We start from the raw sequence: 8,103 nt of genomic DNA on the forward strand, positions 1-8,103 counted from the left end.
TTAAAATTGAAGGTCTGTATTTTAGAGATCTATATTACATGAATATAGATAACATATATCATTTCTATTTACATGAATGTTAATCATAACTTGCCAGTGGTCTGAGATCACAGTTTGAAAACCAGTAAGAAGTTACGGTAAATCCTTCCACAGTAGGGAAAGCTGTCAAGAGAGGGAGCTCCACTGCTTCTCACCTGCCCAAGGCGTGTCTGCTGCTTTGCCTGTTTTCTCAACACGGGTGTGCATAGTTTGAACAGAGTTAATCTACGCTTATTACCCTGAGTGTTCTGACATTTTCTCTTTGGTTTATTTTGTATTCTCATCTTGAATGAAAACTAGAACAACAGGGGCCATGACTGCTTGGCTCATGTATCTCCTTTCACAGCTCCTCCCAGGATCCAGCACAGTGCGTCCATCCCACCGGACGGCTGATAGATGCTGCTGAGTGCTAACACAATTATGTGACAGTGCAGAAGCTATATCATTTGATTAGCTGCATGGAATTGTATATGCAGATGTGTTTTTCCTAAGGGAAGACTTTTAGTCTGTAAAACTTGTTGAACTAAAGATTCAAATTTAAAAGTATAGACTTTGTCCATGACACTCTCCACCATTCCATCCTTCTCTTGTTTATTTATTCATGCCTCAAATATGCACTGAGTGGCTACTATTTGTCAGACATTCTTTTAGGTGCTGGGTGTACACAGTTCATGCCCTCAAAAAATGTTAGTTGTGAGACAGGTAACAGGTGTTTCTCAAAATTGTGGTTTATTAAAAATTGATAGTTGAATTGTCTAATTTTGATTTGGCTGGTGCAGATTTCTTGTGTTTACTTTGTTTTCCTCAAGGTCATTAATGATATAATCTAAAATAATACCTGAGTAAAAAAAAAAACTTACCTTACCAAAAATGCACTTAACTCCCTGTTCATGGCAACCTTTGGACCTCAAGCGTGTAGAATTAGATTAATCATAATCCTGGGTTCATGAAAACTTTCATGTTGGTCTACTTGAGGTGCATCCGTCTATCTACTTACCTACCTACCCTATGTAAACTGATCTATAGATTTAATATAGTGCCAAATATAACAACACATTATACAGTTGTTATAATTAAGGCAGCATTTATTTTATTATTATTATTTTTTAGTGATGATCATAAGTACCATTTTGTATTTATTCAGTCAAAGGACATATGAAAGATGCCAGAAGATATATTACGTATGAGTCTGGATCTCAGAAGAGACAAGGACTATGTTTTATATTAATAGTGTAGTATAAAATGGTTACAGGCCAGAAAGGAAATGATTATTCACTAAATGGTGCCAAGAAAATTAAGAAGCAAATTTGAGACATTTAGATACTCTATTATTTCCACCAAAAATAATTTTCAGGTGGATAAAGTGTTTTAGAAATACATGTTCATGGGGCACCCGGTGGCTCAGTCAGTTAAGCGTCTGCCTTAACCAGGGTCCTGGGATCAAGCCCGCACTGGGCTTCCTGCTAAACGGGAAGCCTGCTTCTCCCACTGCTGTGCTTTTTCTCTCTCTCCCTCTCTGTCAAATAAATAAATAAAATCTTAAAAAAAAAGAAATACATGTTCATGGATATTCTTTAGGTATTAGAATGGAAAAGGACTACAAATAAAACTTAGTCACAATAAAGAATAAAACTATAAAGTCACAGTTTAGAAGCTCCATGAAGTTGGAGTCACAAAAATCATTACTTTCATGTTGTAGAATGTGATAGGTAACATTAAAAAGAAAACAAAAAATTGGGGGAAATATTTGAACACAGATATGATAATAAAGGAGTTAGTGTCTTCCAGATATATGTGAGACTGGTAAATCAATATGACAAAACTAATATTCTATCTATGGGGATGGGAGGAAGAACACCTCAGAAAGCTTCTACTTCAAATAAGAACAAACATGTGACGATTTTTTGCCTGTCCTAAATCACTTTTTCCCCTTCGATTGATGATTGTTCCCCATGTCCTCCATTTGGAAAATGCTTCTCTTCAAATTCATGTAGTTCTTTGGAGGCTCTCAGCCAGATTAGATTGTGTGGCCCACTTGTGTGGCCATGTGATCCAGACCTGGCCCATGGGAGACTTGCCATGGAGCCAGAACAATGTAAGGCAGCCTTTCAAAGTGTCAGTGGTCAGGGTTATTACTTTTTCATTGGCCAGAGGAACAAAACAGAGAACCCAAACCAGACTTGTGCAACTTGTAGTGTATGTCTGAGGGGATATGTTAGATCACTGGGGAAAGACAGCTGAATCAACTGAGCTAGGAAAAAATGTGGATCACCAGCATCAATCACAGATTGACTAAGAACTTAAATATCAAAAGCTAAACTTGAAAACTTGCAGAAGAAAATATAGGTGAAATTCTTTCTAACCTCAAAGCAGAGAAGAATTTCTTACATGAGACACAGAAGTGCTAATCATAAAGGAGAAGATTGATAAACTTGACTACTCTAAAATTAAGAACTTGTGCTCATCAAGTCATCTTTAAAAAAAGATAGAAGACAACCTAAGGACTGGGGTGTGTGGCACACATAACTGACAAGGATCAGAATCAAAATTACATGAAGTATTCCTGCAAATTAAAAATGATAAGCACCCCTCTTTCCTTCTATACTCACAAACTTACCCCTGCTTTCTCAATGTCCACAGACTCTGATTCCTTTATTCATCCAACAACAAACTAGATATCGTCAGAGTAAATTGTTCATTTCTATCTCTATGCCATTTCCTCCAGCTGGAATATGGCCAGCACCCGCTGAACTATCGACATCCTAAACACTTCCCTGAGTAAAGCCCATCACTCCCAAAAACCTTCTTTGATGACTCCGACCGATCATTGCTTCTTCGTTCAGAATTCATAGAGTCCATTCCTACTTGCTTACTATATTTACATATTCCTTTTTGAATTCTGATTTTTTTACATATCCTATCTACCCTGTTATATTTTAACTTTTCCTAAATTTAAGAACTCTTGTATTCCATTCTACTTTCATGGTTCTTCCTTCTGCCTGGCTTTTCCATCCCCCAGCTTAGCACAATGCTGTGCCTGTCATGGGCACCCAGCAAGCGGCTGACTGACTGCAAACATTAAGATTTTATTCAATTTCATCATGAGCACTTCAAAAAAGTAGGACAAAATTAAGGTGGATTTATTCAAGGAAATAGAAAGAAAAAGACAGCAGTTCACACAAATAAATGCCTAACAGAGATCTTAGGGCAGTCATAGAGACATATGGAAGAGATTTAAAAATATCCATTTACGAAGAAATTGTGAAGGAGGAAGAAAGCAATGTAAACAAGCCAAATTAAGGAAAAATTACATATTGGAGAAAGACAATAAGCAGCAAGTTTCAGAAAACATTTCAAATGGCAGTAAAAAGTTCAAATGGGATGGCAACAAATAAAAGCAAATGACTGAACTAATTAGGACTATAAGCAAGAGATTGTTTAGAAGATAAAAACCCATATGTGTTTATATCTCTTACTTTAGAAAAAGCAGGTAGAAAGCTATACCTTTATCAGACAACAAATTTCCTGGGACAACAGATGTAGGTAGTTAAAAAAAAATTACCTGCAAACAAATTAGATGAGGCAGAAATTCTAGATAGTCTATGTTCACGATTTTTATAAGAAAGAAAAAAAGTGATGCAGCATTGATTTAGACATTTTTAGATGATACCAGGATCATAAGGTTTCAGCAGGATTAGAATATAACTAGGTAGGAATTAATCCATTGATTAAAGGTTATATAGGTTGAGATATCAACAGTGAATTTAGTTTGGGCATTTAAGATGCTCCGATTTCCTTGATTACTCAAAAATACTTGAATGAAGGGGGTTATTTGTAAATTGGAACTTTACTAAAACATGACCTTCTAGTAGTGAAATATGATAAAAGGGGAGTCCATCCACTCTTCAGCCTAGAGCTGCTCAGATACTCGGGCACCAAAAAATCCTAATTATAAAGCTCAGTCATGTCTAAGGTTCTTCTGTGACAGGAATCCTGAGGATAGCATTTCAATACAATGAGGCACCATCTTGCCCATTCAGGTGCCCACGGTCAGCAAGCATTTTGTGTTGAAAGCTAGACAGCAAGTGTTAATGGGCAGTAATCCCACGCCTAGAGCTGCATGAAGTGCTGTCAGATTAGGTCAGAGAAAGACAAATGTTTTCTGACATTCTGCATTCTGTATGCATGAAGTTGATTAACATAGATGCATCCAGTCATTCCTTTAGTCAGCCATGGAAAGCACCAGGGGTATAGTTAGAAGCATGGAGGCTCTGGAATCTGAAACTATGAGATCAAGTCCAGTCTGTGTCATGTACTTGCCGGGTGACCTTGTGTAACTCATTCTTCCTGAGCCTTCTCTGATAAATGGGAGTGGGAGTTTGGGTTTGTGGCAGGATATCTCCTTTACAGGCTTATTGTGAGAATAACTTTTGAGCATACATGTGAAACACTTTTGTAATCATTAACATCCTCTAAAATGAGAAAAGCCAAAGAGGGTGAGAACTGAGAAGGCTTGACATTTGGGATCCAATAGATCACTGATTTTTTTTAAGATTTTATTTATTTATTTGAGACACAGAGAGAGAGAGAGCATGAGCAGGAACACAAGCAGGGGGAGTGGGAGAGGGAGAAGCAGACCTCCCGCTGAGCAGGAAGCCCAACGATGGGACTCGATTCCAGGACTCGGGGATCATGACCTGAGCCAAAGGCAGACGCTTAATGACTGAGCCACCCAGGCGCCCCTAGATCACTGATTTTATTGGAAGTGGAAACTTGATTGAGGAGAGGATGGGAAAGTTCAAGCAGCAACTGGAGGCAGTTTTTTCTAAGAAGTTTTTTGTGTATTTGCCTCCCTAATTAGATTAAGCTTTTAATCTGAGACTGCATTTTATTTTTTAAAAAAATATCTAAAGCCCCGTGACAGAGCTACATATCAGGTTATCCTATATGAAGAGTCACTTAAAATTTTAGTTAAATAAATGTTGATGACAAAGGAAAGGATGAAAGAAGACAACAGCTTTAGGTGAAGCAAAATCAAAGGAAGTTTTTCCATTTGTTTGTTTGTTTGTTTGTTTTTTGAAAACAAGAGACCCCTGAAAATATTAATTGTAAGAGAGCAGACAGAAAAATAGGGGAGATCATAGGTATTTCAGAGATGCAGGTATTATTTCAAATGGTGGAGCCAGGCAAGAGGAAATGGGATCAAGAATACAGAGGACCGCTGTCCTGAAAGAAGCAAGAGAAATTGGCATCACGTGTGCATGGAGGCAGCCTCACCTCGGAGAGGTAAAAGTAGAGAAATGCTGAGGTGCTCCTTGTGGTGACGAAGACGGTTGACGATGCTCAAGACAGGTGTCTTGCACCTTCCAGGAATGTGAGAGATGTGTTTTCCTTGTTGTATAAGACGGCGGGTTCAAGGATTTGAGATGGTTGAATGTTCCACAAGAAGTTAATATGAGATAAGAAATGGATAGTTGAAAAAGACCTGCTGTAGGGATATCAGGATATCAGGAGTGATGAAAAGGAAGACTGAGTGTGAATTACAGGTTAGGAATCATGGAGAGGGAGGGCTTAGTGGCCAGATACTTGGTCATTATCTTTGGAATATATGTGGGGCAAGAAAGGTGTGCTGGTGCCTTGTCAAATGTATACTTCAAACAGCCCAACCTGATGGTATATTTTTTCCTTTCAATGGACGAGGAGAAGCAGGATGCCTGACATGCAACTTACAAATTGCATAGAGGAAACAAGCTTTTGAAATAGAAATGAGGAAAATTAATATGTAAATTTGGAATTACTTTGAGGAAGAAACATTTGATAATTGAGCCTGTCTAGAGATGGCAGGGTTGTCTTGAGAAGGGTAAATTTCCCAGCAATAGGAAAGTTTCTGTAAGCCAGGGAGGACGATGACTGGCTGGGATTAAAATAAATGAAGTTTAATTTCATTATTCTTGGGATAAGATTAAGTGGCACCCAATGCTAACCTAGATGGACTATGCCTCTTCCTTCCTTCTCCAAATTGTGCTGAATATTTTCTTATTAAGGAAAATAAATACATAGATAGGAACAGATAAACTTTAGGTTTCAAAACTCTGATACGTCAGCAGATGAACTAGCTTGAGCATCACTGCTTTGCTAAACCCAAGTGGATATTACTTCATGCCCTGCCCACTGCTTTTTGAAAGGCATTTGTTACTTTTATAATAACAGTTAGTATGTGAATACATTATGCTTATAAAATGTTTAGTTAATGTGTAATAGAATATTTTACCATTTTTCTGTTGGGCATTTAGTTTGCTACCAATTATTTCTTATTGAAACTATAATGTAATGAATATCTTTGGATATGCGGCTTTGCTTAGATGCGTTGGTGTGTCTCTGGGATAATGTGGGATTTCTGTGTTGAAGGATATGCATACGAATAGGGTACCTTTCTGAGAGGTTGTATCAATTTACGGTCCCATTAATAGTGCATGAGAGCATGCCCGATTGTTTAATAGTCTCATATAACATATAACTATGTCCTTAGTATGATGAAGAAAATAAAAAGCAAACTCTTTGTTCTCTTGGGCTTTTAAATCATGAAAACTTAACATATGTGAAAGAAATGGATGGTATATACCACAAAATACTAGTGAAGATATATCCAAGTATATTTTATGTGATTGTATAGTGTGCTTGAAATGTATCAATCAAAACTTTTGTAAATCAATTTATATGGATGGGTTATACATTTCCTTTAGTCTTTTCATGCATCAATTTATTTTCAGTTGTGATCATGCTATATATATCAGTTATTTTCTCTTTTCCTCTTTATGATGCAATCAATAATTTCTCACGTTACTTACTACAAAGTCCTAACAAACATTATTAAAAATAACTACATAGGGGTGCCTGGGTGGCTCAGTCGTGAAGCGCCTGCCTTCGGCTCCGGTCATGATCCCAGCGTCCTGGGATCGAGCCCTGCATCGGGCTCCCTGCTCGGCGGGAAGCCTGCTTCTCCCTCTTTCACTCCCCCTGCTTGTGTTCCCTCTCTCGCTGTGTCTCTCTCTGTCAAATAAATAAATAAAATCTTTAAAAAAATAAAAAAATAAAAATAAAAAAAATAAAAATAACTACATAATATTCCTTTAACGGGATGTGTTTAACTATTCTTCTTAGATTGTCCTCAGTTTTTCTTATCATTAGTAAAGCAATGACACTTTTCTTTGGCCCATTTTTTTCTCTACATTTAGCATTATTTCCATAAGGTATAGCTCTATATTGAAATTACTGAGTCAATAGGAATAATCATTTTAAAAGCTTGGTAAATATGGCAAAATACTGCTTGTAGGAAAAGTTGCACCAAAGAATAAGATAACCATTTCACCATACCTTTGCCACAGTGTGTTATATAACTTCTAAAAAATCTGCTAACTTGATGTTATTGCATGTTGTTTTAAATAAATGTTTTTAATTTTTAGTGAGCATGAATACTGCATATACCTATCCTTTGTCTACACAAGATTGTCCTTGAAACTAATCTCTCCACCTTGGCTATTGTTGGATAATTCTTTGTAGTGGGGGGAATGTCCTATATGTTGTCCCTATATACTAGATGCCCGCAACATCCTTAACTTGTAACAACCAAAAATGTCTCCAGACATTGCTAATTATCTGACTGGGGACAAAATTAGACCTTCTGAAGAACCTTATTTTTAGCAAATAAATTTTCTTTCTTTTTTTTTAAAGATTTATTTATTTATTTGAGAGGGAGAGAAAATCTCAAGCAGACTGCACTGAGCATGGAACCCTACCCAGGGCTTGATCTCAGGCCCCTGAGATCATGACCTCAGCCGAAACCAAAAGTTAGACGTTTAACCAACTGAGCCACCAAGGCATCCCTAACAAATAAATTTTCAATAATATAGTAAACTACCTTTTTAGTCGATCTGTTTTGAAATTTCAGATGTTTGTATCTAAAGTAAGATACCTTGATTAAGTGTGAAAAAACTACAAGTGAAGACAGACTAAAGAGTGAAACTTTTTCAAGTTTCAAAAGCTAACAGAGGTTCATGGAGGTCA

The sequence above is a fragment of the Mirounga leonina genome, unplaced genomic scaffold, assembly GCF_011800145.1.
Source record: "Mirounga leonina isolate KUSES-001 unplaced genomic scaffold, KU_Mleo_1.0 Mir_151, whole genome shotgun sequence".
NCBI classification, from domain to species: domain Eukaryota; kingdom Metazoa; phylum Chordata; class Mammalia; order Carnivora; family Phocidae; genus Mirounga; species Mirounga leonina.